Source organism: Bubalus bubalis, chromosome 17 (assembly GCF_019923935.1).
Source record: "Bubalus bubalis isolate 160015118507 breed Murrah chromosome 17, NDDB_SH_1, whole genome shotgun sequence".
Taxonomy (NCBI): Eukaryota; Metazoa; Chordata; class Mammalia; order Artiodactyla; family Bovidae; genus Bubalus; species Bubalus bubalis.
This window is the reverse complement of record NC_059173.1, coordinates 15,705,825-15,731,081: the sequence shown is the minus strand read 5'-3', so window position 1 is coordinate 15,731,081 and position 25,257 is coordinate 15,705,825. Positions and strand designations below refer to the sequence as shown.

Genomic DNA, 25,257 nt, shown 5'->3' with positions numbered 1-25,257 from the left:
CAATAAAGCAGAAATCGATGCTTTTCTGGAACTCTCTTGCTTTTTCCATGATCCAGCAGATGTTGGCAATTTGATCTCTGGATCCTCTGCCTTTTCTAAAACCAGCTTGAACATCAGGAAGTTCACGATTCACATATTGCTGAAGCCTGGCTTGGAGAATTTTGAGCATTACTTTACTAGCGTGTGAGATGAGTGCAATTGTGCGGCAGTTTGAGCATTCTTTGGCATTGCCTTTGTACATTGCTATTGTACAGGAGACAGGGATCAAGACCATTCCCATAGAAAAGAAATGCAAAAAAGCAAAATGGCTGTCTGGGGAGGCCTTACAAATTAGCTGTGAAAAGAAGAGAAGCAAAAAGCAAAGGAGAAAAGGAAAGATATAAGCGTCTGAATGCAGAGTTCCAAAGAATAGCAAGAAGAGATAAGAAAGCCTTCAGCGATCAGTGCAAAGAAATAGAGGAAAACAACAGAATGGGAAAGACTAGGGATCTCTTCAAGAAAATCAGAGATACCAAAGGAACATGTCATGCAAAGATGAGCTCGATAAAGGACAGAAATGGTATGGACCTAACAGAAGCAGAAGATATTAAGAAGAGATGGCAAGAATACACAGAAGAACTGTACAAAAAAGATCTTCACGACCCAAATAATCATGATGGTATGATCACTGACCTAGAGCCAGACATCCTAGCATGTGAAGTCAAGTGGGCCTTAGAAAGCATCACTATGAACAAAGCTAGTGGAGGTGATGGAATTCCAGTTGAGCTATTCCAAATCCTGAAAGATGATGCTGTGAAAGTGCTGCACTCAGTATGCCAGCAAATTTGGAAAACTCAGCAGTGGCCACAGGACTGGAAAAGGTCAGTTTTCATTCCAATCCCAAAGAAAGAGTTATATAGGAAATAGTTAAATCAAGTTCACTGATTTAAAATGCAGTATGGCAGTGACTTCCCTGGCGGTCCAGTAGCTAAGACTGTGCTTGCAGTGCAAGGGGTATGGGTTCTGATCTCTGGTTAGGGAACTAAGATCCTGCATGACATGTGGCACTGCCAAAAAATAAAATAATAAAAAAAATCTATAGTATGGCATTTATTGACACATCAGATGATTATACCATAATTATTTTTCCCCTGTTGTTAGATGTCTAAGTTGTTCTCATTTTTTACCATTACAAACAATGCCTTAATGAATTTGTGTGCCCATATTTCAGTCAATTGGTATACTCATCCCCAGCTTCACTAGATAATGCTAATTATGCTGATAAAATGCTTATAGCAATTTTTTTCTTTTTACTTTATTTCTGAGCAAAAACATGGCATTGATTATGACTGCTGCTGCTGCTGCTAAGTCGCCTCAGTTGTGTCCGACTCTGTGCTACCCCATAGACGACAGCCCACCAGGCTCCCCCATCCCTGGGATTCTCCAGCCAAGAACACTGGAGTGGGTTGCCATTTCCTTCTCCAATGCATGAAAGTGACAAGTGAAAGTGAAGTCTCTCAGTCGTGTCTGACTCTTAACAACCCCATGGACTGCAGCCTAGTAAGCATTTTTATAATGGAAAAGATGTGTGTGTGTGTGTGTGTGTGTGTGTGTGTGCGTGTGCGCGCACGCGCGTGTGCCCTCAGTCATGTCCAACTCCTTGTGACCCCATGGAGCATAGCTCACCAGGCCCATCTGTCCATGAGATTTCCCAGGCAAGAATACTGGAGCCGGTTGCCATTTCCTACTCCAGGGGATCTTCCTGACCCCGGGATTGAACCAGCATTGGCAGGCATATTCTTTACCACTGCAGCACCTGGGAAGCCCCAGTAATGGAAAAGATACTAGATGAAAATTAGGATGAGGTTTCAGTTCTAGAACTAATTGGTTGCATAACTTATATTAAGTTATTCCATCTGAATCTGTTTTCTCCACCTCTAAAGTAAGGTCAAAATGAATGTAATCTCTGAAGTCTTTTCTAACCTTGATTTTCTGTGGTTTTAGTGCTAATGATGTATCGTGTGTTGAGTGACAGAAGAGCCATACACTTTTTAATGAAATGTTATTTAATACAAGGCTACTGTCAGCAGTCCCTGAAGTCTTTAAGTAATCAAAAAGTTCAGTTCACAATAGTCTCAAGTCTCCACTTGCTATGTCATTTGTATGTACTCTATCTTAATTCAAGATAGAGCTTTGAAAGTATTACTCAATTCAGTATTTTCTGATTTGCATAATTAGTTGTATCTCAACTGTATTTTTTAAAGATATTTTAAAATGCAAAATAAAGTATTAGATTTGCATTATAGTTAATAAACTCTGTGAACTAACTTACATTTCTTATGAAACATTGATTTGTGGGTAAAAACAGATACGAAACTTGGAAGCAAACATTTGGAACCCAACACTTTTGCAAACAGATTTAACGTTAATTTCAGGAAATCCTAGACAAATATAGTTATAACTCAAGATATATGGATGGTGTGTTCTGTGATGGAAAATTAAAATGTCACTGCGAAAAGATTTGCATTTTGTGGTCTTGGAAGGGCCTAGGACTTCCTTCTTACACTTTGTTTTCTCCACCAGCAGCACCATTCATTTTACTACTTCTAGAGAAAGGAAGACAAGATTAAAGTCATGGTGTGGAGAAAATTTTAGCAAATACTAAGCAGAAAAGCCAACAGAACTTCAAGAGCAATAATGGTAAATAACTACTCTGAGTCACCAAATTAGACAAGCCATTATTATTTACTCCAGTTCTTCAGAAGAGATTGTCTTTGTTTTCCTTTAAAGTAAAATGTTGAGTTTTCATTTCTTTAAATTTTTGGCCTCAGATTACTGGACAGTTCAGTTCAGTCGCTCAGATATGTCCAACTCTGCAACCCCATGTACTTCAGAACACCAGGCTTCCCTGTCCATCACCAGCTCAGACATGTCCAACTCTGCAACCCCATGTACTGTAGCATACCAGGCTTCCCTGTCCATCACCAACTCCCGCAGCTTACCAAATTCACGTCCATCCAGTCGGTGATGCCATCCAACCATCTCATCCTCTGTCGTCCCCTTCTCCTCTTGCCTTCAGTCTTTCCCAGCATCAGGATCTTTTCCATTGAGTCAGTTCTTCACATCAGGTGGCCAAAGTACTGAAGCTTCAGCTTTAGCGTCAGTCCTTCCAATGAATATTCAGAGTTGATTTCCTTTAGGATTGACTGGTTGGATCTTCTTGCAGTCCAAGGGACTCTCAAGAGTCTTCTCCAACACCACAGTTCAAAAGCATCAGTTCTTTGGTGCTCAGCTTTCTTTATGGTTAAACTCTCACTTCCATACATGAGTACAGGAAAAACCAAAGCTTTGACTAGACAGAACTTTGTCGGCAAAATAATGTCTCTGCTTTTTAATATGCTATTTAGGTTGGTCATAGCTTTTCTTCCAAGGAGCAAGCATCTTTTAATTTCATGGCTACAGTCACCATCTGCAGTGATTTTGGAGCCCAAGAAAATAAAGCTGGTCACTGTTTCCATGGTTTCCCCATCTATTTGCCATGAAGTGATGGGACCAGATGCCATGATCTCCATTTTTTGAATGTTGAGTTTTAAGCCAGCTTTTTCACTTTTTGACTTTCATCAAGAGGCTCTTTAGTTCCTGTTCACTTTCTGCCATTAAGGGTGGTGTCATCTCCATGCCGCTGGTGCTGCTAAGTCGCTTCAGTCGTGTCCGACTCTGTGCAACCCCATAGACAACAGCCCACCAGGCTCCCCTGTCCCTGGGATTCTCCAGGCAAGAACACTGGAGTGGGTTACCATTTCTTTCTCCAATGCATGAAAGTGACAAGTGAAAGTGAAGTTGCTTAGTCATGTCCGACTCTTCGCGACCCCATGAACTGCAGCCTACCAGGCTCCTCCATCCATGGGAGTTTCCAGGCAAGAGTACTGGAGTGGGGTGCCATTGCCTTCTCCAGTCATCTGAGGTTATTGATATTTCTCCCAGCAATCTTGATTCCAGTTTGTGCTTCATCCAGCCCAGCCTTTAGCATGATGTACTCTGCATGTAAGTTAAAAAAGAGGGTGACAGTATACAGCCTTGATGTACTTCTTTCCCAATTTGGAACCAGTCCGTTGTTCCATGTTGGGTTCTAACTATTGCTTCCTGACCTGCATACAGATTTCTCAGGAATCAAATTGTATGTTAGCAATTTGATCTCTGGTTCCTCTACCTTTTCTATATCCAGCTTGAACATCTGGAAGCTCTTGGACCCTCACTTGGAGAATTTTGACCATTACTTTGCTAGCGTGTGAAAGTTAGTCACTCAGTCATGTCCAACTCTTTGTGACCCCATGGACTGTAGCCCACCAGACTCCTCTGTCCATGGAATTCTCCAGGAAAGAATACTGGAGTAGATTGCCAGTTCCTTCTCCAGGGGAAGAATTTTGAGCATTACTTTGCTAGCATGTGAGATGAGTGCAATTGTGCGGTAGTTTGAACATTCTTTGGGATTGGAAAACTGACCTTTTCCAGTCCTGTGGCCATTGCTGAGTTTTTAAAATTTGCTGGCATATTGAGTGCAGCACTTTAACCACATCGTCTTTTAAGATTTGAAATAGCTCAGCTGGAATTCCATCACCTCCACTAGCTTTGTTCATAGTGATGCTTCCTAAAGCCCACTTGACTTCACACTCCAGGATGTCCTGCTCTAGGTGAGTGATCATACCATCATGGTTATCTGGGTCATGAAGATCTTTTTTGTATAGTTCTTTTGTGTATTCTTTTTTTTTTTTTTTTAAACTTTACATAACTGTATTAGTTTTGCCAAATATCAAAATGAATCCGCCACAGGTATACATGTGTTCCCCATCCTGAGCCCTCCTCCCTCCTCCCTCCCCATTCCATCCCTCTGGGTCGTCCCAGTGCACCAGCCCCAAGCATCCAGTATCGTGCATCGAACCTGGACTGGCAACTCGTTTCATACATGATATTTTACATGTTTCAATGCCATTCTCCCAAATCTTCCCACCCTCTCCCTCTCTCACAGAATCCATAAGACTGTTCTATACATCAGTGTCTCTTTTGCTGTCTCGTACACAGGGTTATTGTTACCATCTTTCTAAATTCCATATATATGCGTTAGTATACTGTATTGGTGTTTTTCTTTCTGGCTTACTTCACTCTGTATAATAGGCTCCAGTTTCATCCACCTCATTAGAACTGATTCAAATGTATTCTTTTTAATGGCTGAGTAATACTCCATTGTGTATATGTACCATGGCTTTCTTATCCATTCATCTGCTGATGGACATCTAGGTTGCTTCCATGTCCTGGCTATTATAAACAGTGCTGTGATGAACATTGGGGTACACGTGTCTCTTTCCCTTCTGGTTTCCTCAGTGTGTATGCCCAGCAGTGGGATTGCTGGATCATAAGACAGGTCTATTTCCAGTTTTTTAAGGAATCTCCACACTGTTCTCCATAGTGGCTGTACTAGTTTGCATTCCCACCAACAGTGGAAGAGGGTTCCCTTTTCTCCACACCCTCTCCAGCATTTATTACTTGTAGACTTTTGGATCGCAGCCATTCTGACTGGTGTGAAATGGTACCTCATAGTGGTTTTGATTTGCATTTCTCTGATAATGAGTGATGTGGAGCATCTTTTCATGTGTTTGTGAGCCATCTGTATGTCTTCTTTGGAGAAATGTCTATTTAGTTCTTTGGCCCATTTTTTGATTGGGTCATTTATTTTTCTGGAGTTGAGCTGTAGGAGTTGCTTGTATATTCTCGAGATTAGTTGTTTGTCAGTTGCTTCATTTGCTATTATCTTCTCCCATTCTGAAGGCTGTCTTTTCACCTTGCTAATAGTTTCCTTTGATGTGCAGAAGCTTTTAATTTTAATTAGGTCCCATTTGTTTATTTTTGCTCTTTTGTGTATTCTTGCCACCTCTTCTTAATATCTTCTGCTTCTGTTAGGTCCATATCGTTTCTTCCTTTATTGTGCCCATCTTCACATGAAATTGTCCCTTGGTATCTCTAATTTTCTTAAAGAGATCTCTAGTTTACTGGACATCCAGTAATCTCTAGATTACTGGACAATTTAATAATTTCTCTTGTGTGAAAAATGACCATTAAAGTATCTAATACAACCTTGTAAAGGTGTTACTATTGACAATAATCTTAGATGTCCCGGTTAGGTGAAGTTATGAGATAGATGGTCTTTCTTTGTAATACAGCTGAAAACACCTTCCTCTGTAATGTGAGGCCTGACCTTTCTACTAGGATCCACCATTTCCTCTAGGTGGGTTTTAAACTGTAATTTTTAGATTTCATTTTGTTTTCTTTTAACTCTTTATTAGTTAGCTGTTCAGCATCTTTTCTGCATTTTCCCCCTCTTCAATAATAGGAATTTTTTTTTTTTTGTCAAAACAAAAAAACTCCAGTTTTTTATATAAGACTCAGCAGAATAGTCTTATCAGATAAGTGCTTTTTTGACTGATGGAATTCTCATCTGTTGTGTTTCCCAAAATGTATTTCCCCCCCAGTCTTTCAGCATTCACCTCGTGATTTTGTTGTGCTAGATCATGATACTACAGGCTCTGTTTTACTTTTTTTTTTTTTTTCAGGCTCTGTTTTAGATCAGTGTTATTCAGTAGCCAAAATAATATGAGTGCAAAGTTGTGACTAAAGCTGTTAGAGACAAAAAATTCATAGTAGAAGTGATACTTGTCTGTTTCCGTTGATTCAATATGCAACTTAGGCCAATTAGTTTCCTTTAGCTTTGCTTTCATTTCTTCATTTGTAAAATGAAGCTAACAAGCTATCTTTTGGATTTTGCAAATAACTGAATTATAAAACATTTGTAGCTTGTTATGTCCATTGAATTAGATGTTAGTCTTAAACCTATAATATTATAAATAAATAATTGTAAGAAGCTATTCTCTCACAACTATGTCCCTACCCCAAGAAAATTACCTTACTTTATGGCAGCTGTTTAAGACATGACTGGTTAACAGCAGAAAGTAACACAATACTGTAAATCAACTATGCTCCAACAAAAATTTTTAGAAAAAGAAAAAAAATTTAACTGGTTATAAGTTATAGAAACATGGGTAACTAATATATTCCAAAATTATGGCATTGTTGCTTATTTTAAAAATCACAATTGCTTATATGATTTAACTGTTTTTCTTCTATGAAGTTGTAACTAGTCTTAATAAATGTCAAACCATAACGTAGTAGATTTTCTTTAAAAATTTAATCCTTAATACTAAGGAATCACTTAGGTTTTACAGTTGTATTCAGTTAATCTATTTTAATTTTCTATAATTTTTATCTATGGTCTCTTTTATAAAATAAGTAATGCATACGTGAAAAACTATTGTGATGATGAATGTTAATTTTTAAACCAGTAATTAAAGTGGATAAATATTGGATTTATTGTAGTCTTTAGGTTGTAAATATTTTCCCAGTCTTATTCTTGAGCCTTTCTTGTCTGAATGCCTGAAGAATTTTTTTTCTTTAATCTTTGGGATTTAGTAACTTAAGTAGGACGTGTTTCAGTGTTTAATTATTCTGTGTTCCTTTTCCCTGGCATACTGTGGACCCTTTCAATCTGTATGTAGCTTTAAGTCTTATTCTTAGAAAGCTTTTTTCAAAAATTATCTTAATTTTAAAATTTTATTATATTTTCATCCTCTTCCCAGTTACTGATTATGAGTATATTCATCGCTAAAAGCTCTAATTTTCTCTGATTTTTAAAGCTTTGTTCAGGGCCGTCTGGTTAATTTTCTCAGTTCTGTGCTGCATGTCCCTTACCACGCTCCTGCAGCAGTGCACATTTTCGTCTTGCTTCCCAGTGCAGGCTACATTTCAGTAGTGGTTTTATTTTATTCTCACATCTCTCTTGACTTCTGCCACCTCATTTTTCATTCCCTATTTGGGTTGACTCTTATATCCCTGCCATGAGCCCTGGTTTTATATAGCAATTACTTCATTGAATACCTCTTTTTTTTTTTTTAATTCAGCTTCCATCTGATCTATGACAGCATTTTTTATTAGTATTCATTTCTAAATGAGATGAGCTCTCCTTAGTCTTATGAGATTCCTATGAGGGATGGCCCAGGACCATGTTTTATTATAGCGCTAGTAAGAGTTTTTCCTGCTTACTGGTGGAGATCCTTTTGACAAGCTTATTGATGAATTATTTTAGCCTTTATTTTAACTGAGACAAATGTCATTAGAACAAACCTATTTCTGAGTCCTTTTAGTCCCTACTTTTACTGAAAGAACAGATTTGCAATTTTATTGTGTTAATTTTGAAGGAAAGACCAATACAGACCTTTTCTTGACATAATTCGTTAATTGTATTTAAAAAAGAAAAAAAATGGGGAATTCCCTAGCTGTCCAGTGGTTAGGACTCTGAGTTACACTGCCAAGGGCCCAGATTTGAGCCCTGGTTAGGAGAAGGCAATGGCACCCCACTCCAGTACTCTTGCCTGGAAAATCCCATGGATGGAGGAGCCTGGTAGGCTGCAGTCCATGGGGTTGCTAAGAGTCGGATACAACTGGGCAACTTCACTTTCACTTTTCATTTTCATGCATTGGAGAAGGAAATGGCACACCACTCCAGTGTTCTTGCCTGGAGAATCCCAGGGATGGAGGAGCCTGGTGGGCTGCTGTCCATGGGATCACACAAAGTCGGACACGACTGAAGTGACTTAGCAGTAGGGAACTAAGATCCTAGAAGCTTCATGGTACAAAAACAAAACAAAATTGCATGAATATTCACAAAACATTAATAAGAACAAGGAGGAACTATAGACAATCTATGAATATATACACTAATTCTGTAGGTACAGCCAGTAGCTATTATTTATAGATTTATTGAGGAAATAATATAGTTGCAAAATGTCTTATGAATGTGATTAGTTTTCCAACAGTCCTGAAACTCTAAAACTCAGAACATATTAATGTCATCTTCACTATATGACTTACATATTCTTGACTTCTTTTTGTCCCATTCTTTAAATCCTTTCTCCATACTCTCACATAAGCAGAAAAGAGCTAGCAACATCACCAAGCAAATGTGGTAAACCTATTTATATGACTAGTAACAATATAATAGAAGGATGATTATAAGCATTTAACCAATTTTATCAGAGATGATATATTAAGTAGACAAATAATAGAAATCTTCCCAAGCAAAACTATGGATACTTTTCATATTTCCCTTTTAAACCATTTTAAAACTATGTAGTACCAAGAAAGGAATGAAAAAGTTTCAAGGACTAAATTTGAGAGCTCAGTTAATTAAACCCAAATATCACAAAGAAGTGGGTCATAGGTTTTTTCTACAGTGTCCACTTTTTCCCAGAGCCATTGTTGGGTAGCACTTTTGCCATGTAGAAGGGTTGGTATACCAGAAAAATGTGAGAAACTGGGTATCAGATGCCACTCATAAAAAAGTCAGAATAATCATAACATCTTCCTATCTTACCAGGATGTTACAATAATTGAATGCATTTAGGTAAGTGAAGGTGCTTCCCTGGTGGCTCAGATGGTTAGGAGTCTGCCTGAAATGCAGGAGACCCGGGTTTGATCCCTGGGTAGGGAAGATCCCCTGGAGAAGGGAATGGCAACCTACTCCAGTATTCTTGCCTGGAGAATTTTGTGGGCAGAGGAGCCTGGAGGGCTACAGTTCACAGGGTCATAAAGAAACAGACATGACTGAGCGACTGACACACAGGTATGTGAAAGAAACCATTTTATCCCAGTGTAAGCATTAATATTGTTTTTTTTTTTTTTTAATGTTCCAAATATATTTTTTTTTCATTTTTTTAAATTTTATTTTATTTTTAAATTTTACATAATTGTATTAGTTTTGCCAAATATCAAAATGAATCCGCCACAGGTATATATGTGTTCCCCATCCTGAACCCTCCTCCCTCCTCCCTCCCCATACCATCCCTCTGGGTCGTCCCAGTGCACCAGCCCCAAGCATCCAGTATCGTGCATCGAACCTTCTTAAAACGAGAAAAAAAAACAAGCTTAATTCTAGCAGTCTCTTTCAAGCAACTATTGAGAACAAGTAATAGTCTTTTAAGGAAAGACTCCCTGAACTTCACTAACAATTCAGGGAGGAATTACTTTTAGCTAGCTGTGGGACTCTTCTGTCAAGTGCTTGAAAACATATCTAACAGGAAGAAGAAGGAAGGGGTAGGTATAATTGCTCTCCTAGACCCTGTTAAAACACACATATACATGTACACTCTCACTGCTGTGTGATAACTAAATGCAACAGTTCCTGTTTCCTATTGTGGTTCTCTTTCATTCCTGCTTAAAACAAAGACAGCCTGGTCAAGAGTTAATTGAATGTGACTAGTCTGAGCAGAAGGTACGTTATACAGATGGCATTGGTGGCTATACCTCCAGCCTGGGGTCAGAGTTAGGCTACTGGTTAGATTTTTAGATCTTAGCTTTTTGTTTCACAATTGATTTCAAAGAGAGAGTAGAGGCCACAAGTGATGACGGGGAGGGAGAAGATAGTAGAAGGTTGATTTATAAAGTGATCAAACAGTACTGAAACCTCAGTACTTCTTGCACAATTAGTCAAGATGCGTCAGCATTTCCTGAGGCAGTGATACAAGCTTTATAGTATAGTTATGAGAATCATTATTATTTATTTTCAATAATAATTACCAGTGTTTTTTGAACTGTCTAAAATTGTACTGTCCAACTGGTTGCTGCTCGCCATGTAGCTATTTAAATTACAGTTTAATTGAAATTTAACAGAATTACAAATTCAGTTCCCCAGTCACACTAGCCACATTTCAAGTGCTCAGTAGCCACATGTGGTACAGGCTGATGTATTGGACACTGCAAATATAGACTGTTTCCATCATCATGAAACATCCTAACTGAAAGTGCTGATCTAGAACAAACTCTGACAGCAAAAGTGTAATGTTAAATATATGTACTTTACAAATGACTGAAGTCCAAAGTATAGTATGTAAAAAAAATTCCTTTTTTTTTCCCCTTGATATAGTTATTTTATTAAAGTAGAGTTGACTTACAATTTTTCAGGTGCTCAGCAAAGTGATTCAGTTATACATATATATATATTATTTTTCAGATTATTTTCCATTGTAGATTATTACAAGATATTGACTACAGTTCCCTGTGCTATACATAAACCATCGTTGTTACATACCTATTGTTTTTTTTTAATTTTATTATTATTATTACTATTATTTTTTACTTTACAATATTATATTGGTTTTGCCATACATCAACATGCATCTGCCACGGGTGTACACGTGTTCCCATCCTGAACCCCCCTCCCATCTCATCCCTCTGGGTCATCTCAGTGCACCAGCTCCAAGCTTCCTGTATCCTGCATCGAACCTGGATTGGCGATTCGTTTCTTATATGATATTATACATGTTTTAATGCCATTCTACCAAATCATCCCCACCACCCCCCCCCCCCCCCCGCCACAGAGTCCAAAAGACTGTTTTATACATCTGTGTCTCTTTTGCTATCTCACATACAGGGTTGTCGTTACCATCTTTCTAAATTCCATATATATGCATTAGTATACTATATTGGTGTTTTTCTTTCTGGCTTACTTCACTCTGTATAATAGGCTCCAGTTTCATCCACCTCATTAGAACTGATTCAAATGTATTCTTTTTAATGGCTGAGTAATACTCCATTGTGTATATGTACCACAGCTTTCTTATCCATTCATCTGCTGATGGACATCTAGGTTGCTTCCATGTCCTGGCTATTATAAACAGTGCTGCAATGAACATTGGGGTACACATGTCTCTTTCAATTCTGGTTTCCTCCATGTGTATGCCCAGCAGTGGGATTGCTGGGTCATATGGCAGTTCTATTTCCAGTTTTTTAAGGAATCTCCACACTGTTCTCCATAGTGGCTGTACTAGTTTGCATTCCCACCAACAGTGGAAGAGGGTTTCCCTTTTCTCCACACCCTCTCCAGCATTTATTGCTTGTAGACTTTTGGATTGCAGCCATTCTGACTGGTGTGAAATGGTACCTCATTGTGGTTTTGATTTGCGTTTCTCTGATAATGAGTGATGTTGAGCATCTTTTCATATGTTTGCTAGCCATCTGTATGTCTTCTTTGGAGAAATGTCTATTTAGTTCTTTGGCCCATTTTTTGATTGGGTCGTTTATTTTTCTGGAATTGAGCTGCAGGAGTTGCTTGTATATTTTTGAGATTAGTTGTTTGTCAGTTGCTTCATTCTCTATTATTTTCTCCCATTCTGAAGGCTGTCTTTTCACCTTGCTTATAGTTTCTTTTGTTGTGCAGAAGCTTTTAATTTTAATTAGGTCCCATTTGTTTATTTTTGCTTTTATTTCCAATATTCTGGGAGGAAATCTAGCATTCTGTTCATACTAAGTCAAATAAGTGGAATCAAAATGTCATAAATGTTTTAGCTAGGCAAAAATTCATGAGTATTCTAAAGTATATTTAGTACATATACTATTTAAAGATGGAACTTAACCATTGTGGCTTGATTATTCTAGGCATAAATAATTTTTCTAAAATGAACAGTAGTGATCACTAAATACACCTGAAATACAAGTTGTATTCACATGACTTTGAAAAAATCAAAAGCCTTCAATCAATAGAGGTGATATTTATCAGAGGCTTGTTTTAACATTGTCTTAATTTCCATTTACATTCATTTTTTAGAGAATGTTGCAGTCTTACAAACTTGTTAAGAAATATTTAGGGAATTCCTTATTTGTAAACATAAATTATAGTTTTTCTAAACTGGATTATGAAGAAATACTCAAATATCATACAAAGAAGTCTAGGAAGAGGCAGTCAATAACTGAAGACCAAGTTGTGAAGGGCTCTTTGTGGTTAATATATTTTGTAGTTAACCTAGTCTAAACAGTCCATGTCTATTCTGAGACCTTTGAGGATTCAGGTACTCAGTCTGAGAAATCTCACCAAATGTGAAGTATCTGGAGAATAAAAATAAAAGTGATTTCTCTTCAGTTGTCTGTAGTGGAATTTCTCTCTAAGTGAATGAAACGTAATACAGCAAGTTGAATCACTGAACTATTTTATTGCATTGTAACTCATAAAAGAATTCCGTTTGAAAAACACTGCTTGCCATTTCAACAACTTAAAACCATGGTCTATTCAATCACTTCATAACAAAGTAGTGTGGAGAATGACTTCACTGAAACAGTGCCAAACCTTCTTCAGCAAAGTGGTGTTGGCATGAGGCAGCAAAAGGAGAAGGCAAGACCAGGAATGTAAAGAAGAGGTAACTAGACTTTATTTATTAGCTGGCATTTAGTACATGAGAGCAATAAGGAAATAATTAAAAATAATATGTGGAGCTATATTCCAGAAAGTCACAATCTAATTGAAAGAAACCAATTCATATGAAATATTGTGAGATTTGCAAATAACATTAACACAGGAAAAATGGTGCAAAAGTCCATGCAAAAGAAACTTTTCACAGCATTGTTTTTGTTATTATGGGATTGATTTTACTCAGTTTTTCATCAACTCTATTTTTCATGAGTACTGTCTGTCCAGCATTACATCTGGAGATGCAATCGTGAACAAAACAGACTAAAAAACCTGCCCTAAGAGGTTTACATTCTAGAAGGGGGAGAGAGAACACATACAAATTGAGCATATAGTGTATTTGAAGCTGATAAAAGCAGCAAGATGGACACTGGGGGAGGTTATAATTTTAAGAAGGGTAGGTAGGGTTTATAATATATCTTTTATTAAAATCATGTTAGTCTGTTGGAGCCAAAGTTAAAACAGGACCAAGCTCTTCTCTCTAGTGAAGAAATTGGTGAGAGGAAGTCAATGGAGGGATGAGACTGGTGTCAGGCACTTTGTTTACCCCTTTCCTGGTCCTGGTTCTATCCTTTTGTTTGGGTAGATGTTTAGAAGTACATTTCAGGACTTCCCTGGTTAGGAATGGTTAAGAATCCACTTACCAATGCAGGGGACATGGGTTTGATGCAGTTAAGCCCATGCACCACCACTACTGAAGCCCACATGTCCTCAAACCCATGCTGTACAGCACTGCAACAAGAGGTAGCCCCCACTTGTCGCAACTAGAGATAGCTCATGCACAGCAACAAAGACCCAGTGAAGCCCCCCAAAAGAAGTCTGCAAAAAAAAAAAGTAAATTTGGTGTTTTGATAGTGCTGATTGGTTCTTGTGATAAAATGGGATAGAGAGCATGGTATTCAAGATATTTTCACTGATAGTAGAGCACGGTTCCCTTCACCTTGCCCTGAAATCTTGGCGCACACTGTATGCAAGCATAAAGAACATCCCTACTGAGTAGTGTTCAGGAGAATGAGATTTTCACTTGTAGAAAAAATGTTTTGTCTATCCTCTTAAAATCTTGTGAAGTTATCATAGTTAAGAAAAATCTGCATCTTCCATGTCTCTTTATCAAACTGAGCCTACCGAAGTGTTGATTAGTTGAGTTGTTCATTCATTGAGTGACTAATTTGTACAAAAAATATTTTCTTTTCCAAGTATATCTGAGTATTTCTTTTTCACAGTTTAAAAAATCAGTGAGTGAGTGAGTGAAAGTTGCTCAGTTGTGTCCAACTCTTTGAGATCCCATGGACTACATTGTCCATGGAATTCTCCAGAATACTGGAGTGGGTAGCCTTTCCCTTCACTAGGGGATCTTCCCAACCCAGGGATCAAACCCAGGTCTCTTGCATTGCAGGCAGATTCTTTACCAGCTGAGCCACCAGGGAAGCCCAAGAATACTGGAGTGGGTAGCCTATCCCTTCTTCAGCAGATCTTCCCAGTCTAGGAATTGAACCGAGGTCTCCTGCATTGCAGTTGGACGCTTTACCAACTGAAGTATTCATTGTTCTTGTCTCTTCCTTTCCACTGACCCCTTCTCACTTTCTTTGAGGCAAGCACAATCTCTAATTCACCTACATAAACCAGTACTACTTTCTTGTTTTGCTCTAGTGTGCCTGTAAACCACCTAACCCCACCCCCGCCCCCCCACACTCCCCAGCCCACATTTCCTTCCCTTTTTGTCCACTCATCCCAACCCTGTTCTTGTGAACCGAAAAGATTTTCTCAAAGATCACCAGTAATTTCCATTTTACCCACATTAATCATCTTTTCTAAGTTCCTGTCTAACTTATCCACCTGATCTCTTTGGAAAAGTCTCCCACCTTGTGTTATATCCCTTAAGTGAGATCAGTGAAAGCATATCATAATGTCTGACATGACAGTACTCAACAAATGTTGATTGAATTTGAACTGCAAATGACTTTACCATCTCTGGGTTCTTGTTCCAGCTCAGTGCCTTAAATATTGTAGATACTTGGTGCACTGTGGTTTGTATGAATGAAAGCATGAACCTATCACTTCTTATCCGTCTCCTTTTATGGTCTTCCTCTTTCTGACCGATAACCTATTGCTTAAGAACGTATATATTAGTCATTGTGCTGAAGGCTTTGTATTAATTACGTCATTTATTTCTCACAACCACTTGATAGAGTAGTTATTTTTCTTTTACAGATGAGGAAAATGATACTTAGAACTCTTCAGTGAATTAGCAGGCCCACATATTTAGCTAATATATGGTGGTGAAAGTAAAAGTTGCTCAGTCGTGTCTGACTCTGCGACCCCATGGACTAGACAGAATACTGGAGTGGGTAGCCTTTCCCTTCTCCAGGGGATCTTCCCAACCCAGAGATAGAACCCAGGTCTCCCACATTGCAGGTGGATTCCTTACCAGTAGAACCACAAGGGAAGCCCAAGAATACTGGAGTGGATAACCTATCCCTTCTCCAGAGGATGTTCCCAACCCAGGAATCAAACCAGGGTCTACTGCATTGCAGGTGGATTCTTTACCAACTGAGTTATCAGGGAAGCCTTTGCGACCCCATGGACTAGACAGTCCATGGAATTCTCTAGGTCAGAATACCGGAGTGGGTAGCCTTTTCCTTCTCCAGGGGATCTTCCCAACCCAGGGATTGAACCCAGGTCTCCTGCATTGCAGGCATATTCTTTACCAGCTGAGCCACAGGGGAAGCCCAATACATGGTGGAGCCACCAATTAAACTAACTGAGCTTTTCTGGGACTTAGATATTAGTTCTCTGCCCATTCTTCACACTCTTCTCTCCCATGTAGAGTTCATTCTTGATTTCAATTGGCAGTTCTATGCTAGTGACATCAAAATCAACACTTTAAGAGTAGACATTATGAAGAGAGATAAATTAAGAGTTTCAGATTAACAAATACACATTACTGTATATAAAATAGACAAACAGTAAGGACCTAGTGTATAGTACAGGGAATTACAGCCAGTGTCTTTAACAACCTGTAATGGAAAAGAATCTGAAAAATTATATATGTGCATGTGTGTGTGTATAAAACACTTTGCTGTATACCTGAAACATTGTAAATTAACTGTACTTCAGTTTAAAAGACATTGACATTGTATCCTGTTCCTCCAGCTGCTTGCTCTGAGTTACCTTGCTTTCATCGTGTTGAACTCAACCTGTTTAAAGCAGACCTCATCAGAATTACCTCAGAATGTACTCCTTTTTAGTGATTTAGTTGTGACACTTTAATCGTCCTAATCACTTAGACTTGAAAACATCTTTAATTTCTTTTCCATTTCCTTGTCTTACCTTACATCAGCTGATATAGTATTTTTCCCAAGGGATATACACATACATGCCTAATCCTTACACAAGTCTAACACAGGTAGAAAAGTCTATCTGATATGTGTTTTTGTTACTTCCCTATAGTTACTTATTGTCCCCCATCATTTTAGAAACATACTGTGAAAAATGAATGAGAGCTGTTGGAGATTTTATACTTATTTGAACTGTATCTATCTAGAATTGTACACACTGGATAAATAACAAATACTGCTAACTTACTAATTCTTCGTGCAGATGGGGAAAATTTCGTTTTTTTCTAGGTATTTATTCACTAGATACTTACTGACTAGGTCATTTCACTTATTCACTAGGTGCTTATTTCACTAGGTACTCACACACACACAGGTTACTTATTCAGAAGCCTCTAGCAGACATCCTCTCAGGTTCTGTTGGGCCAAACTGGAGCACATGCTTACCCCTAGATCAATCACTGGTGATGACAATTAAAATATTACCACAACTAGCTTATACCTATTTTGGCTTATCCTGTATCACCACAGGGCAGAAAATTGTTCTGTCAGCATAATAATGAGAAGTGGTTGTTAGACAGGTAACCAACAGGCAGAGTCTGCCTTAGCATTATTTCTGCATTTTGGATTTATCCAGTACAGAGCACTGACATCTTAGCAAGCCAGCTTTCTGAAAGTAAATATTGTGATTATTGTCTTTAAACATGGACTACAACATACAGAATATTTAGTATAAAAGATACTTTGGGGATTTAGAAAGACACCCCGTTCGTTTAAGAACATACTATTTATAGGAGAGGCTTCCCCAGGTACTCAACAGTAAAGAATCTGCCCACAATGCAGAGACCAGGAGATGCAGATTCTATCCCTAGGTAGAGAAGGTCCCCTGGAGGAGGAAATGGCAACCCACTCCAGTATTCTTGCCTGGGAAATTCCATGGACAGAGGAGCCTGGCGGGCTACAGTCTGTGGGATCACAAAGAATAGGACATGACTGAGCCTGCATTTATAGGAGTATCAGTTTACATACAAAATAAGAACTGCCATTTATGGACTGTGCAGTCCATGGAATTCTCCAGGCCAGAATGCTGGAGTGGGTAGCCTTTCCCTTCACCAGGGGATCTTCCCAGCCTAGGGATTGAACCCAGGTCTCCCACATTGCAGGCAGATTCTTTACCAGCTGAGCCACCAGGGAAGCCCAAGAATACTGGAGTGGGTAGCCTATCCCTTCTTAAGCAGATCTTTCCCACCCAGGAACGAACCAGAGTCTCCTGTGTTGCAGGCGGATTCTTTACCAACTGAGCTATCAGGGAAGTTCCACTAGCAATATTGCTGATGAATTTATTAAGTGAGTCTTGATGTGTGACAGTTAGCCTTCTCCTTGAAAAATCTCATATAATCCTTATAAGAACCTATAAGTTACAGGTATTTTTAGTGTCCATACTTACTCATGAGAAATTGAGGCTTAGAGAAGTTGAGTTACTTCACCATACTGTAAATCAGGCAGAAGCTCGCTTAGGACACAGGTAATCTCGTATCTGAGCTAATATTCTTAGCTAGCATCTAAACTGCCCTCAGTAATAAGCAGTAGAGATGAGATAGCCAAAACCTGCACCATCATTTATTCTGAAACCTAGGGCTTGACCTATTTTTTCCTCTTACTAACCTTTTTGTTCTTCCTCCTGACCCCTCCAGCAGAATGTAGATATGATCCATTTATTGAGGATGGCACAGGTTACTTTAATTTCCTTCCTTGATCTGTGTGTCCAGAAAGTCATGCTATGTTTCATTTTCCCCACTTAAAGATGAGTGAAATTGCCCAAAGAAAGGCAATGCCAAAGAATGCTCAAACTACCGCACAATTGCACTCATCTCACACGCTAGTAAAGTAATGCTTAAAATTCTCCAAGCCAGGCTTCAGCAATACCTGAACCATGAACTTCTAGATGTTCAAGCTGGTTTTAGAAAAGGCAGAGGAACCAGAGATCAAATTGCCAACATCCACTGGATCATTTGAAAAAGCAAGAGAGTTCCAGAAAAACATCTATTTCTCCTTTATTGACTATGCCAAAGCCTTTAACTGTGTGGATCACAGTAAACTGTGGAAAATTCTGAAAGAGATGGGAATACCAGACCACCTGACCTGCCTCTTGAGAAATCTATATGCAGGTCAGGAAGCAACAGTTAGAACTGGACACGGAACAACAGACTGGTTCAAATAGGAAAAGGAGTACGTCAAGGCTGTATATTGTCACCCTGCTTATTTAACTTATATGCAGAGAACATCATGAGAAACGCTAGGCTGGAAGAAGCACAAGCTGGAATCAAGATTGCTGGGAGAAATATCAATAACCTCAGATATGCAGATGACATCACCCTTATGGCAGACAGTGAAGAGGAACTAAAAAGCCTCTTGATGAAAGTGAAAGAGGAGAGTGAAAAAGTTGGTTTAAAGCTCAACATTCAGAAAACGAAGATCATGGCATCTGGTCCCATCACTTCATGGGAAATAGATGGGGAAACAGTGGAAACAGTGTCAGACTTTGTTTTGGGGGGGCTCCAAAATCACTGCAGATGGTGACTGCAGCCATGAAATTAAAAGACGCTTACTCCTTGGAAGGAAAGTTATGACCAACATAGATAGCATATTCAAAAGCAGAGACATTACTTTGCCAACAAAGGTCTGTCTAGTCAAGGCTATGGTTTTTGCAGTGGTCATGTATGGTTGTGAAAGTTGGACTGTGAAGAAAGCTGAGCACCAAAGAATTGATGCTTTTGAACTGTGGTGCTGGAGAAGACTCTTGAGAGTCCCTTGGACTGCAAGGAGATCCAACCAGTCCATTCTGAAGGAGATCAGTCCTGGGTGTTCTTTGGAAGGACTTATGCTAAAGCTGAAACTCCAGTACTTTGGACACCTCATGCAAAGAGTTGACTCATTGGAAAAGACTATGATGCTGGGAGGGATTGGGGGCAGGAGGAGAAGGGGACGACAGAGGGTGAGATGGCTGGATGGCATCACTGACTCGATGGGCGTGAGTCTGAGTGAACTCTGGGAGTTGGTGATGGACAGGGAGGCCTGGCGTGCTGCGATTCATGGGGTCGCAAAGAGTCGGACACGACTCAGCGACTGAACTGAACTGAAAGATGAGTGAATGGAGACAGAGGATGACAAAAAACATCTATGAGCAAAATATCTGAAAGCATACCAAAATTCTAAAAGAGACATTTTTTTTCTTTTTCTTTTTTAATTTTATTTTATTTTTAAACTTTACATAATTGTATTAGTTTTGCCAAATATCAAAATGAATCCGCCACAGGTATACACGTGCTCCCCATCCTGAACCCTCCTCGCTCCTCCCTCCCCATTCCATCCCTCTGGGTCGTCCCAGTGCACCAGCCCCAAGCATCCAGTATCGTGCATCGAACCTGGACTGGCAACTCGTTTCATACATGATATTTTACAGGTTTCAATGCCATTCTCCCAAATCTTCCCACCCTCTCCCTCTCCCACAGAGTCCATAAGACTGTTCTATACATCAGTGTCTCTTTTGCTGTCTCATACACAGGGTTATTGTTACCATCTTTCTAAATTCCATATATATGCGTTAGTATACTGTATTGGTGTTTTTCTTTCTGGCTTACTTCACTCTGTATAATAGGCTCCAGTTTCATCCACCTCATTAGAACTGATTCAAATGTATTCTTTTTAATGGCTGAGTAATACTCCATTGTGTATATGTACCATGGCTTTCTTATCCATTCATCTGCTGATGGACATCTAGGTTGCTTCCATGTCCTGGCTATTATAAACAGTGCTGTGATGAACATTGGGGTACACGTGTCTCTTTCCCTTCTGGTTTCCTCAGTGTGTATGCCCAGCAGTGGGATTGCTGGATCATAAGACAGGTCTATTTCCAGTTTTTTAAGGAATCTCCACACTGTTCTCCATAGTGGCTGTACTAGTTTGCATTCCCACCAACAGTGGAAGAGGGTTCCCTTTTCTCCACACCCTCTCCAGCATTTATTACTTGTAGACTTTTGGATCGCAGCCATTCTGACTGGTGTGAAATGGTACCTCATAGTGGTTTTGATTTGCATTTCTCTGATAATGAGTGATGTGGAGCATCTTTTCATGTGTTTGTGAGCCATCTGTATGTCTTCTTTGGAGAAATGTCTATTTAGTTCTTTGGCCCATTTTTTGATTGGGTCATTTATTTTTCTGGAGTTGAGCTGTAGGAGTTGCTTGTATATTCTCGAGATTAGTTGTTTGTCAGTTGCTTCATTTGCTATTATCTTCTCCCATTCTGAAGGCTGTCTTTTCACCTTGCTAATAGTTTCCTTTGATGTGCAGAAGCTTTTAAGGTTAATTAGGTCCCATTTGTTTATTTTTGCTTTTGTTTCCAATATTCTGGGAGGTGGGTCATAGAGGATCCTGCTGTGATGTATGTCAGAGAGTGTTTTGCCTATGTTCTCCTCTAGGAGTTTTGTAGTTTCTGGTCTTACATTTAGATCTTTAATCCATTTTGAGTTTATTTTTGTGTATGGTGTTAGAAAGTGTTCTAATTTCATTCTTTTACAAGTGGTTGGCCAGATTTCCCAGCACCACTTGTTAAAGAGATTGTCTTTAATCCATTGTATATTCTTGCCTCCTTTGTCAAAGATAAGGTGTCCATAGGTGCGTGGATTTATCTCTGGGCTTTCTATTTTGTTCCATTGATCTATATTTCTGTCTTTGTGCCAGTACCATACTGTCTTGATAACTGTGGCTTTGTAGTAGAGCCTGAAGTCAGGTAGGTTGATTCCTCCAGTTCCATTCTTCTTTCTCAAGATCGCTTTGGCTATTTTAGGTTTTTTGTATTTCCATACAAATTGTGAAATTATTTGTTCTAGCTCTGTGAAGAATACTGTTGGTAGCTTGATAGGGATTGCATTGAATCTATAGATTGCTTTGGGTAGTATACTCATTTTCGCTATATTGATTCTTCCAATCCATGAACATGGTATATTTCTCCATCTGTTAGTGTCCTCTTTGATTTCTTTCACCAGTGTTTTATAGTTTTCTATATATAGGTCTTTAGTTTCTTTAGGTAGATATATTCCTAAATATTTTATTCTTTTCGTTGCAATGGTGAATGGAATTGTTTCCTTAATTTCTCTTTCTGTTTTCTCATTATTAGTGTATAGGAATGCAAGGGATTTCTGTGTGTTGATTTTATATCCTGCAACTTTACTATAGTCATTGATTAGTTCTAGTAATTTTCTGGTGGAGTCTTTAGGGTTTTCTATGTAGAGGATCATGTCATCTGCAAACAGTGAGAGCTTTACTTCTTCTTTTCTAATTTGGATTCCTTTTATTTATTTTTCTGCTCTGATTGCCGTAGCCAAAACTTCCAAAACTATGTTGAATAGTAATGGTGAAAGTGGGCACCCTTGTCTTGTTCCTGACTTTAGAGGAAATGCTTTCAGTTTTTCACCATTGAGGATAATGTTTGCTGTGGGTTTGTCATATATAGCTTTTATTATGTTGAGGTATGTTCCTTCTATTCCTGCTTTCTGGAGAGTTTTTATCATAAATGGATGTTGAATTTTGTCAAAGGCTTTCTCTGCATCTATTGAGATAATCATATGGTTTTTATTTTTCAATTTGTTAATGTGGTGACATTTTTAATTTTATTTTGTTCATAAGTCATGTGATTCTGTGGAAGTTGAAGAGGGATGATCTGAGAAGAAAAAAATATATATCATAATAGGATCATCTCCAGCCTTTTTTATTTTTAATGCACTCATTCTTATCATGCTTTGAACTCTCACTTATCCTGACCACAACTTCAGATTTTAATACCTGCAAATTTAAATGAAAGAAAAAAAAAAAAAACTCCTTGCTCAATCACCATTCATGAATTCTTCTAGCTTTGGGGAGGAGTCTAGCTTCAGAGTACAAGGTTGCTTATGGTAAGAAAGGTCTTTAAAATTTCCACACAAACACTGAAGCAAACTTATTATTGAGTTCCCTCTGTGTACCTGTTAGGCACTCAGCTAAGTGTGAGGATTTTTTTATTTTAAGTTTCCATTAGCTATTTTGCTTTGATGTTTTCACTTCTTTGCCACTGTAATCAAGCCTTCTTAAGTGACATTTCCCAGCTACTTGTAGCATCATACTAACATTTATCAAGCACCAAGGAAACCAGGACAGTTGTGAATGAGTACTAATAGAGAAGGCACAAAAAATATGAATCTAACTAAAACATGAATACTGAAGGAGAACTGGATTTGCTTATTTCTGGCTGTATGAGGGAGATTTGAAAAAAAAAAAAGAAAGGAGGGTCTTAAGAAAGGAGAGATGAGCAGAGAATGAGGAAATAATTAGACCATGGACACACATAATTATTGAGGAACAGAAAGAATAGCAGAATTCAGGAAGAAAAGAGCACTTTACAAAATATCCTTAAGTGTACTGAAGCTTTTTCGGTGTGTGTGTATTTAACATGGCGAGATGATTTAGAAAACTTGCTCTGAGTTCATCTTTATTCAGGAGCTAAAGCTACTGAGTTTTAGTTTTATGAGCTTTCTTCACTCTGCTTAATGTTCACCTCTTTGGTACTCAACCCCTTCCCTCCACACACAACACACAGTTGCTCAGAATTATCTCTCTTGTTGCTTGATATTCAGCTCACATTTATTTTCTCAGACTTTTGGAAGTTACCACTCAGACAGATGCAAATGTGGTATTATGCTTGCCAAAGTACTGAGCAGTAAAGAGACTTCTTTTACACCTTCCATGTTTTGAGTTTTTGGTTTTGCTCTTTCAATCTTTGCTAAATAGTAAATGGGGAGATTGTTGTTGTTGAGATAAACACAAGGGCATTTGCATTACTGAACTGGCTGTTTCTAGTCCTAAAGAGATTCTTTACAGTTTCCTTATCAGCAAAGGAATTGCCTTGATTTCCTTTTGATGATGTTTCCCAGCTGATATTCTAGAACTAGCACAGAAGCAATTCATACCCTCCTGAAATGGCTCTTGCCCAGTAATCCTGCTCGATTTGTACATGTTAGGCTTTAATTACAGGACACGGTTAAGAGGATGGATGGAGAGGAAAGCAAAAAATACCCACTGGCCCTGATGCCAAATCAGCCTGACTCCCTCAACAGAGACTTGCAGGAATGCATTTATATTGTAACTGTTCTTTACCCCTAGTTGTCAGCCACAAAGAATAAAACACTTAATTTAAAAAAAACAAGAAACAATCTTTAGTAATTTAAACTGAACACAAATAGAATTCTGTTAATAATGGTTCACAAAATTGTGGGAAACCTTAAGTACCATAGACCCATTAAAAGCATCTCAGAACACATTTGTGTCTTTTTTGATTTGTCATTATGAACTATTATCTTTTTCTAAAAAATGGGTGCTGTGTACTGATCTGAAGATAGCTATAAAGGGTTATATGAGTCTGTTAAGTGTTAAGTGTGTTAAATTAAAAGAAGTTTACCTATGAAAGAAGGAAAAACAGTGCTGAAACAAGTGAATATTCTTCCAAGATTTGTGAAGATCATTGCTGCTTAACTTGGGTCCACTTGCCCATCGTGCAGCAAAATCAATCTTCTCACAACTGGTTTTGGTGAAGAAAAGTACAGTGTTTATTGCAGGATGTCAAGCAAGAAGGATGAGCAGCTCACACTCAAAAAGACCTAACTCCCTGCTGGATTTCTGGGAAGGGTTTTTTAAGGCAGCCTTAGAGGTTAGGGTTGCAGGGTGCCTGAGCAACTCCTGGACATTCTTCTGTTTTGTTGGTGGTGAAATAACAGGGTCATGTTTCAGGAATCTGAGTCATTAACCTTCTGGTTCAAACTGGTCTGGGGCCTATATGCCTGTGGTCAGACAGTAGTCACTGTCCTCCACTAGAGCAATTCAAAGGTATGCAGGAGACTGTTATCTGTGTCCCTTCAGGAGGAACTAGAAGTCCTGTGACTCTGCTGTTCTTATCATTAACTGCTTGTGTCTGTTATCTGGAACTCTGGGAAGGTCTCCAAGACTAAAGACTTTTTTTTTCTGTGAACAAGAAACAGGTGACATGGAAGGGCTTTTGTACCTGGAAAGGTCCCAGAGGGTCCTACTCAGTTTCATTTTCATGTTTATATATTTGAAGGATTCTAATTTTTGGTTTAACTTTTTTGATATAGTTATCATTTCAGTTTAATCTTATATAGTCTTTAGCTACTTGATGTTTTTAAAAAATCAAAGATATCACTTGAAAACTTACATATTGGCTAATGATTTCCTGAGAGATGCCAAGAATTTAAAAGGAGGAAAAATATTTTTGACTAGTAAAGTTGTCCAGATATTACTACCAAAATTAGTGTTCTCTTTCTAACTGTAATGCTTCCATGTATGCTGATTTAAATGAAATTATTTGGCTTATTGGGAGGTAGAAAACAATAGTTAAATAGAATAAATGGATTTTTCCTTTTTGTATTTAATTAAGTTTAAGTAGTTAATTCTGGGTAAAGGCATTGCCTTGAAAAAAAAATCTGGTTTATAAATGTGAACTTGAATTTATCAGGGGACAAGGTTGAATTATTAGTAAAAGCTTTATGAAAAGCT

General features: G+C 38.4%; 1 protein-coding gene across 11 annotated transcripts in view; it reads left to right on the top strand.

Moving 5' to 3' along the window:
• TAOK3 (TAO kinase 3) overlaps positions 1-25,257 on the top strand; it is a 191,634-nt gene that overhangs the window by 49,471 nt on the left and 116,906 nt on the right. The gene's annotated exons all lie outside the window — the stretch shown is intronic.